The sequence below is a fragment of the Periplaneta americana genome, chromosome 9 (genome assembly GCF_040183065.1).
Source record: "Periplaneta americana isolate PAMFEO1 chromosome 9, P.americana_PAMFEO1_priV1, whole genome shotgun sequence".
NCBI lineage: Eukaryota > Metazoa > Arthropoda > Insecta > Blattodea > Blattidae > Periplaneta > Periplaneta americana.
The window spans coordinates 122,581,290-122,592,326 of record NC_091125.1 but is presented as its reverse complement, the minus strand read 5'-3'; positions in this window follow the sequence as shown (position 1 = coordinate 122,592,326).

Here is an 11,037-nt window from a genome sequence, read left to right as displayed (position 1 = left end):
CTTGATGTTAAACTTGATATTGTCATGAGGTGTGGGAAATTTTATTTCGTCACTGTTTCTGTCTTTACGGAGGATGTGTTATCATATGGACACATATCTCGCAGATCAGTAAATTTGTATGTTACTGTACATAAAATGTACTTATGATTCGTCTGTGAGTGATGTTTATATAGGCCTATTCACGAAAATATGAAACTTCATGGCGCTATAGCAAGACATGGGCCAGAACCGAGTCAAGTACCTGTCGCCTAATGGTCAATTGCGTAACTACCTGACGGAATAGGAACGCTGCATGGTTTGTGCTGTGAGTTGTCAAAGGTTTTGTTTTTTTTTTTATTTTTAACTTCAGTTCGCCACCTATTGCTGTTCCCCAGTCTACCTAAACGCTCATAAGAAATATTAGCCAAATAAAATAAATCTGAAGAACATAAACCATGAGCAATTATTAAAATATGAGATCCACAAAATGCCGAATAATTCAAAATTATTAACCCTCCAATAACAATTCCTATATGAGCTACAGAAGAATAATTACGACTTTGGGTTTGCTCCTATCAAGACCCTATAGGCTATAATTCAAACATTTATATATAACTGAGAATCGAGCTCTGGACCTTTTGGTGTTTAATCACAGAAGCTAACCATAACACCAAGAAAATATCTGGACTCTTTTGAAGGCCTTCCTTACCAGTAAGGTTGACATGATAATAAAAATATGATTTCCTTAAAATGTGAATAGGATTTGTCACAATACTTTTTCCTTCTGTTGTTCTGTTTCCGTTGCTTTCGCAACATTTATTTAAAAAAAGATATACATTGTGCGTTAGTTTCTTTTTTCAAATATATATAATTTGAAAATAAGTTTTTATCCCTAACGAAAGAGTTCTATTCAGTTCTATAATTAACAGTTTTTCAATGAACTCAAAAGAGATATAACTCTAAAATGACTGCAGGATCTGCTTGGGTATCAACCAGAGAGCTGCAGAACAGCGCTTAGAAACGGTTTGTATTCGACCGATCGCAAAACAGCCGGCGAGGTTGAACATCCAACCGAATATCCGACTTTTAAGCGGTTGCGCCTGACGTATTGCTGGCTAGACAGAAGTACAAATATATAGGACAGAACGCCAAGCACACTTCACCATACAGTAACTCTGATGACATTTTCTAACTACAAAAATGAAGTAACAATTGAAGAACATTTACTTTTCCTAATTAAAAAAGAGTTAGCTTGAAATAGGATTATAACTGATTGGGCACTTTGGTACATTTATCCTAATAACTAATATATGAATCAACTAATGGACACGTAACAACAAAGGAAATAAGCGTAATGCGTAGATGAAATCTCACATGTAACAAATACAAGAATAAAATAAAGAGGAATTACTTACAAAATAGAAAATCAAATGAGTACACCCTTACTATTGTAACGTTCATAATTTAAACTTAAAATGCATAGGCTATCTCTGAAAGAGTAGTTGTTAATATAGCCTTTGTCTTTTGATTATTCTAAGTGGCTGTGTTATTATTTCACTAATAAATAATTTTTAAGGCGGTAAAAAGTTATTAACAAAAATAAAAGCATTCTCAAGCTCTAATAATTATTGTAGCTTCATGATGCGTGCTGTTGCAATACCTGAACTGCTGAACGAATGAATGAGTCAGTCAATCAGTCAGTCAGTCAGTCAGCCAGCCAGCCAGCCAATGGGGAGAGAGAAGAAAATATCAATCGAAAGGTACACGATGATAATCGCGTCCTTGCAACGATTCTTGGAACTCCTGGATGGCTCAATATTATCTTTCATGACCCAGAGCCGTCCACCCGGGAAAGACTCGGACATTCGTTAAACCGAACAATGGACCATTGGAGACGGAAGAGCTTCGCATATTGTCTATAGCGCCAGGCGTTCAGTAACAATATATCATTTCCATTTTTCGTAATCGGTTTTGCACGACTCTAGCATCAACACATTATGGTTTGTGAGGATTCTCTTGCGCTCAGTACACCCTGTTGTGCCGGTTCACATGACCATGATACCTACACTATTTATTTCATTGGTAGTAATCCAATAAATTATAAAATTCTTCACACGGCCAGTATCATCACCATACAGTCCCAGCGCAAGCTGAGATTTATAAGAGTGAAATTTATGACGCAGAATTGTTCAATTTTTCGCAATGATAGATGGACTTGCTGTTACCATGACCACAAGTACCGCAACGGAACTGTCATCGTCAGTGAATGTTTGTGGGGCACTATGTACGTGGTCTGTCTGCTACAGAACAAATCTCCGAAGATTCGATCCATGGATCATTGCCTGGTCTCTTTTTGTTTAGATGACGACGGTGAAATTCATCACATGTTTGTCAATGAGAGATAACTGAGACATGCAAAATCACAATTTCATCTTTATTTTCCATATTGCACGTTCCATCCCTAGCCCTCAACTGGTATCTATGGTTCAATATTTGATCTACATTTTGCAACAAATTTATTATTACTTCAATTATCCGATTTTCTCCATAAGACCGGACTTTTGGGACACTATATAAAGTAAGAAGTATGCCAGCTTTTGAAGAATGGCCATCTACATTTGTTGACTGCCGACAATTTGAAGCTAGCCCTTACTACGAGTACCTCAGATACTATTTCCAACTTGAAGATATATTGCGAAAGTACAAGAAATTAAAAGCACAGAAACATGATCTATTTCTTAGCCTGAACATTTCACGTCTCCTCAAATTTATTATATAAAGAGCATGGATGAGTTGCTGAACGATCTGAAACTACTACACTCGGAAATCGTTCTTCAAACTAACTTGGATTTGGAGGCCTATTTTGTGAACATACATTAATAATCACTGAACAACAAATTTTTACCTTTTGTCTTGCTCCGAAATAAAAATAGGTGAATATTACTAATATGTGTGCCCTAAATCAGAATTTAAAATCCAAATTGTCCCATCACGTACCATTTTCTGGGAAAAATGAATTGAATTTTTTATGACAAACTTTTTTTGTTTTTAATTTTCACTGCTACTGATAAAATTACAACACACTAGGGATTCAAAATTTCTCATAATACTTGAAAAATGCGTACTGGTTACAAAAATGATGCTACATAGTTTAAAACACAACAACAATAAAAATATTTCATGCGTATAATGAGAAAAATCTCGGAATTTGAACTTACATTTAAAATAACTTTCTGGACGACTTCTGTTTATAATTAGACCTGGGACTGTATTTTACAAGGAACCAACAATAGTCTAAAAGCATGCTGGACGGCGATCTTCCTTTATATCGCCTTTCCATTTCAGATATTTCTTGATGAAATCTTTTCCCATGCTCGTCGCATATCGCTCCAAAAGTTAGGAGGAAAGAAATCCAAATGAGAATGTAAAAAGTGCATTTTGAGAGATATATTATACTCCATTTTGTCATATGCACTTAACGTGGTTTCCACAACAAGTTCTATGTAGTTCTCTGCCCTAGAATTTCCAAGGAAATTTGAGCAAACGTCTTTGAAAGCTCTCCATGCCATCATTCTTTCTGTAACGGAAAGTTTTTCCTCAAACAATGGGTCAGCCATAACTTTGTGAATATGTGGACTGGAGAAATTCCCTCTTTTAATTTGCCTTCACTCAAACTGGTAAATGTTTTCTTTAAATACTGAAAAACCACACCCTTGTTTGTTCATTGCATAGACCTCACTTTGAACTGTTATGAAATTTACTTAATAGAAGGGACCAATATCTGTTTATTTATTGGAAGTACAAGAGAACATGCCAACAACCATAAAAACCGGAAATAAGTCATATACTCACAAAATCCATTAGCTTTTGTTTTGGTTTATACCCCCAACCCGCTCCAGATGTTTCCTGGGGCAGCGCTTATCGAAAAGTGAAATCATAGTATATCTTAAAAACCTTATGTGATAAGAAAAAAGAGATGCATTTTCGGATTCAGCGCACATCAAACCATAAGGGACACATTATTTTAAGTCGGAGCAAAAGTCGTGTTGTTCAGTGTAATCAAAAATACAATTATTGTTCAATATGAACAAACTTATAGCCATAATATAATTTATTTTATTTATTTATTATTTTGCTAATAATTGTAACATAAAATATAATATATACAGAAAAACTTTAGCTCGCCCCTGAAAGAGTAGACACGTTAGGTTACATTTATACAGGGTATATCAAAAGTCCGGTAACATTTTCAATATTTTATTACACAAAAACTACTAATGATAGCACTTTCAAACACACATCAGTTTAAAGTCAAACTCTCAAAGTTCTGTTTACACCTTATAGAGATTCTTCAATGTGTGAACCACGAGTGACCCGGTAGATGTCCAAACGATAATTAAACTCTTCCCATACCCTTTTCAACATATCCTCTGTGACCGTGGCGGCAACTTCTCGAATTCTGGTTTTTAGTTCCTCTAAATCACGTGGCAAAGGCGGTACAAACACACGGTCCTTTACGTGCCCCCATAGAAAAAAGTCACATGCATTCATATCGGGTGACCTTGGTGGCCATGTCATGAAACATCTGTCCCTTACTCCAGCACGTCCTATCCAACGATCAGACATCTCCGTATTCAGGTAAGCACGAACTGCATTGTGGAAATGTGGCGGAGCCCCATCTTGCTGAAACATGAAATCGTCATCGAGATCTTGTCTAAGTTGAGGCACCAACCATTGCTCCAACTTGTCCAGATATGAATGTCCAGTCACAGTAGCCTCAATGAAGAAGAAAGGTCCGTACAGTTTTCGTTGTGACAACGCGCAGAAAACATTCACCTTTGGTGAATAACACCCATGTTCAATGATTCTGTGAGGTTTCTGTGTGCTAGAGTAAGGGACAGATGTTTCATGACATGGCCACCTAGGTCACCCGATATGACTGCATGTGACTTTTTTCTATGGGGATATCTAAAGGACCGTGTATTTGTACCGCCTTTGCCACGTGATTTAGAAGAACTAAAAACCAGAATTCGAGAAGCTGCCGCCACGGTCACAGAGGATATGTTGAAAAGGGTATGGGAAGAGTTTGATTATCGTTTGGACATCTTTCGAGTCACTCGTGGTTCACACATTGAATCTCTGTAATGTGTAAACAGAATTTTGAGAGTTTGACTTTAAACTGACGTGTGTTTGAAGTGCTATCACTTGTAGTTTTTGTGTAATAAAATATTGAAAGTGTTAACGGACTTTTGATATGCCCTGTATAATAAATACTCAACTTATAATAAGCTAACTGTTCTACTAGGCTTACTGACGTGACCTCGACTGCATGATCATAGTTGGAGAAGAAGCTGTGTGCTCGACGATAGCACTCTGGTTCGTATTTCAATGCTTCATCTTGTAATTTGTCTTTACTATATACATTTGTGCAATTGGGAAGCATTTCACTACCGGTATATTATTTTTCAGTTATACTTCCCAGTGTACGTTACATAATAAAATGATTAGTTAATTTTATGCGTCGTTTACATTGGATCTACAGAACGTCGTTTGGCAGGCACATACACACACACCCTCGCACGGATGCACAGATCCGAAAATTCACATGAAATAGATATTCATATGAGAAAGGAATAAAGAAGAAAACGCAGGAGGAAGAAAGAAAGGACGATGAGAATAAAGTAACAAATATTGAAAAACCATACATTTTACTTTTCTTAATTGGTTATTTATGACGCTTTATCAAATACTATGACTATATAGAGTCTGAATGTGATGGTGGTAATGCCAGAGAAATCAGTCCACCTGCGCCGAAAGTTACCCAACATTTGCTCTTAATGGGTTAAGGGAAAACCCCGGAAGAAACCTCAACCAGGTAACATCTCCCAACCAGGATTCGAACCCGGGCCTGCTCGTTCACGGTCAGGCATGCTAACCCTTACTCCACAGCGGTGGACATTTAACTTAATATGTAATTGAAGCATACAATTCAGAAAAGGAACATGTTCGTATGTAAAAAACCAGAAGATCTATCCTTCTTGCACTGATCGCTTCGATTTAATGTTATGTAAATTAACATGAAATAGCTGTATTTGTGTATAAATAGTTTCTATTTTTTCAATTTGCAAAATCATAATTTAAAAGTCATACGAATGTTGAACTATGTAGAGTAATAAGATACGAGGGCATTTCTTCCGCTGTAATGTTGTAGAGACACTTCCACTTCATCAATAGTGGTTTTCTTTAGAAATGTTTAGGTATATATTCATTAGTGTTTTAACAGCTTCATTACCGATGATCTTGTTCCAACAGGAAATTAATCGTCAGGCCTGAAATTGTCAAGGAAAAATCCAGTATACGTGCTTCAATAACGAAAAGATCAGATAGCAGAGCGGATAAATCCGACTGTTGTAAGTAACCTAAACCTTATTTACAGCATTATTACTTATCAGCTTTAAATTACAAGCGCAAACATCAGGAAAAATAAATCCTTAAGCAAAGATATAACATTGATTGTACCAAAATTGGAGAAATAATCGTACTAAGTAACATCAATAGAATCTTTGAAGCTGATCTTTGGTTCAAAAATATTTGTAGAATTTCATAAATTGGACTTCGGGTACGTGCAAGACGGAGCCTGGTTGGTAGTTGGTAGCCTGACCAGGTTACCTAGTCGGAAGAATGCCCGAACCATGGATGAATATATAATAGGATTTGAGTTTTAAGATGTTTTTATTAAAAGTACCAGGTCTCTTGGACCCTTGCCTTTTACAAAAATATGATTTTATAAATTGAAATGTAAATAGGTTTTGTTAAAGAAAATTGATTACTAAGATCGTCAAAGACGGAAGTATTTGTTTGAATTTATGTTATGTCTCTTATTAAAGGTTGGCATGATGAAGTAGCTTATTCCTGTATGTAGTCTGTAGATCTTGAATATGAACAACCAGGAAGGGTATATGAAGTTCACTGTAGAGTTTGACATTGTTCGTGAGGTAATGTGCACCAGTGATTGTTCTGCAGACAGCTCTTTGAATTCCTTCCAGACTCTTCAGGTGGCGAGGATGAGCTAGGCCCCATATCTCACAGCAGTAGTGGATGTATGATCTGATGATTGATGTATATAATAGGATGCGAAACTGCGGTCAGCACCATCTGGCGGCGGGGGACTGAAATAAGATGATCTGCGCCAAACGTCGTAGGTGGTGAACATTAAAACTACGTGTTGGGTGCATTACCCAGAGTTCTCTATTTATCTGTTCGAGATATTGCTCGAGGAACGAGATGGCAGACAGAAACTTGCTAATAAGTGAACATAAAGTGATACGTGTGTGTTTAAGCAGTATATGTTAAACATTGATGTTTATGGACGTTGCAAAAATAGTGTTGTTGAATGTATTGTAAAGTAATAGTAATATAATAAAGTGAACTATCTAAGTAGTTATTCAGATTTTTCCATTGTGCTATACAATAAATACCCAAAGAATACAATCCCAATCATCTAACTTTTGCTTTATTTTTTGTCTCTGTCTGATTATATTTTAATTGGGTAGTGTAAAATAGAGCGTCTCTTTTATCTTCCTGTTGGTTTCGGTAAGAATTTTCAGTAGAAGATGCTGTGAGGAATAAAAATGTAAATGTTTTATTTTAAATTGGGTTAGTTTTGAATATTGATGAGGGTGGGAGGAAATACTTTCTGCACAGTTTAACATTTTCGTCACCAGGTGCGCTGCTAAATGCATGGAGTAATTACTCTTTTTGCTACTTGGTGCGCTGCTAGATGTAATAATGCCCCTCCCAGAAATAGATGGCAGCAAGATCAATTTCTACAACAGCGCCTCTAGTATGTGTTACGGGAAACTCAGTAAGTTCATCCATGGCCCGAACGTTAAGCAATGGAGACGTGCAAGACGAGGCCTGGTCGGTAGACTGCTACGTCGCCTGTTAGCCCGTTGGTAGCTCGTAGAATGAATCACCTCATTTTTCCGGCTACCAACCACCTACAGTAAATGTCTTTACTGCGCATGCGTCCGTAGAACTTCCCCACGTGCTAAACGCCTACTGCTTATAATGGATTGGGAAAGATTAATTTCAAATAATAATAATAATAATAATAATAATAATAATAATAATAATAATAATAATAATAATAATAATAATGTTTATTGCCAGAAAAATACAATACAGAAAAATTGTAAATTTACAACATTCTAGCACGCCCCTAAAAGAGTGTGTTCTCATTCTCAGAGTAGGATTCGATGCAAAATAAATGTAGACGCATAAATTACAACATCAGATCTAAAAATTAATAATTACTTATAACAAATTGCTTACATACATTTTTAAATTTCAAACTGTTGGAGATAGATAAATTTGTGTAGTTCTTTATTAATTTGATATAAATTCTAGGGCAGATATTAGTACTTTGGTTGAAAGCAATGCTCGTTAAACACTTGGCTTCCAACAAACATATTGTATTCATGCTTTTGGTTTTGTTTGTGAGTATATGATCTGAAATATGTGTGATTTTTATATGTGAAATTTAATAATGCATTGATATAAATTGGATGTATTTTCAAGACTTCAAATTCTAAAAACAAATTTTCGGTAGGATAATCAATGTTTACAAATTTTGAAATCAGGTTCAACTCGACCACCAAAGCCCATATGTTATTGTGAAATTGTGAAATGGAATAGGAGTTGAAATGAATACTAATAAAGGTAAAGGTAGCTCCTTCACATGCCATAAAGGCACTTCGGGAGCATGGAGATAGAGCCCCATGCTTTCTTGATCTCGGCACTAGAATGAGGTAGTGTGAAATGGATACTAATAATAAGTAACTTTGTAAATGAATAATTTATATTTTACAGAAAGTGACGATTTTAGAAACAATATAATTACCGGTACTGACCTTTTGACAATTAATACATATTATTCTATCAATACTCTATGTGTATCAGAATGAACTATATGGAATTTAATGAAAGGGTTTTATTATGACGCTTTCCAGAAAAGTGGAATTATTTACGTGGTTATTTCCGTACTGAAAATACCCAAATATCTAAGGTACGTTTAGGAGAACTTGAAGACCAATATAATCCATTCTGGCACTTTTATAAATTATTGTTTTTTAAATACAATTTTGAAAAAAGCAGAGTAAGTTCAGCTACATTGACTGGCAGGCGCAAACAAACTTCGTTCTCATCACCCCGATCTTCTGCCCAGCCACCAGCTAGCTTACGAGCGACCAACACGGTAACCAGCCAGGCTCCGTCTTGTACACCCCAACTTTGTGTCCAACGACCAACTAGGTTACGAGCGACCAACTAGGTAACGAACCAGGCTACGTCTTGTAAGTACCCTTAGAAGTTGATTGTGAGGGCATCATCATCATCATCATCATCATCATCATCATCATCATGTCCACACCTGTGGAGTAACGGTCAGCGCATCTGGCTGCGAAACCAGGTGGCCCGGGTTCGAATCCCGGTTGGGGCAAGTTACCTGGTTGAGGTTTTTTCCGGGGTTTTCCCTCAACTCAATACGAGCAAATGCTGGGTAACTTTCGGTGCTGGACCCCGGACTCATTTCACCGGCATTATCACCTTCATATCATTCAGACGCTAAATAACCTAGATGTTGATACAGCGTCGTAAAATAACCCAATAAAATAAAAAAAAATCATCATCATCATCATCATTACCAGCAGCAGCACAGCAAACTATCGATGGATAGCAAATTCAATGGAACGACGCTCATAGATACTTACTCCTTGCCATAAATTTAATCCTAATCAAAATTTTATCTCAAATCCTTATATTAGGTATGTCGAGCTTCACTACCATTTTATCAAGTGCACTATCAAAATGCTTCCGGTAAATTGTACCGTCGTATTTCTGGAGATATTGCAGTGTCACTGTGAGTACTATTCTATTCTGAGCATTATGATGATATGATTGTTATCTCTTTGTTACGCGAAACAATCCTGAATTTCCGAAAGGGAAATTCAGAAAGTTTTGAGATTATATAGAGTTTATTTCAACACAAATTGAAGCTTTCGACTTTTAACCTTTGTTTTTTCTTTCGTATTTGTTTTAAATACTGTAGGTTAGATCATACGAAACTGAGAGCTGGATTAATGATGACTTGATAAAGGACTCGTAGGAAGGCTAACAGCTCTCTGCCCTTACGATAAGTAGAAATGTTATCAGAGTTAAAGATAACACTAGCTTAGAATCGTATTTGATAGTTAGCACTGTAATCACAGGAAAAGTAGATACTGCTCCAGATTTCATATATATTATGCTGCTAGGAAATATTTAAAAAAATGTAGCTAAACATAATAGTTAAAATATTTTATAAACGTTATTCTAGAATTATATGTTTTATATATCGGTATTAATTAATCGTATTTAATTAAACAATCGAAACGAATTATGCTGAACTTCACTAAAGATATCGGTACCGTATTACAAATAGTAAAAGTATGTCACTAATATTTTATATTTTCTCAGTAGATGAAATATGAAAATATAAGATAGAGTATTTTAATACTGAAAAATTCATCTCGAGATTTTTGTGGAAATGTCCATGTTTAGCATACCTGATGCCAAAACGGTTCTATAGTAGAGGAGGCAAGACCTGTCCTATGACCTTATCATGTACAGTGGCTATATCACTAAAGGGTGTGGAGGGGGAAGATAATATGTTTTAGTCTGAGATGAATTTCCGTGTAATATTAACCATCCTGAAAGGAACTCTCTTTCTGATAACTCATTCTTTCCCCTCTCATATTGCTCACATGCCAGATCTCGCCTCCTCATCTATACCTTCGAGGACAATGTCTGTCTGTGTATGTGTTTAGCAATTTATTATTAAATTAAGTGGCACCAATAATCCATGTATTGTGGGTCCCTATCACCACGGCATGGCGCGTCCTCAGGTTGCGGATAGAGGAGACGGCCTCCAGATATGGAGGGTAGCTGCGAATATATTGAATAAGCAGTCGTGGACAGCCGATAAGGGGTGGTCCTCCAGCTTGGGGGTTGGGCGAAGGG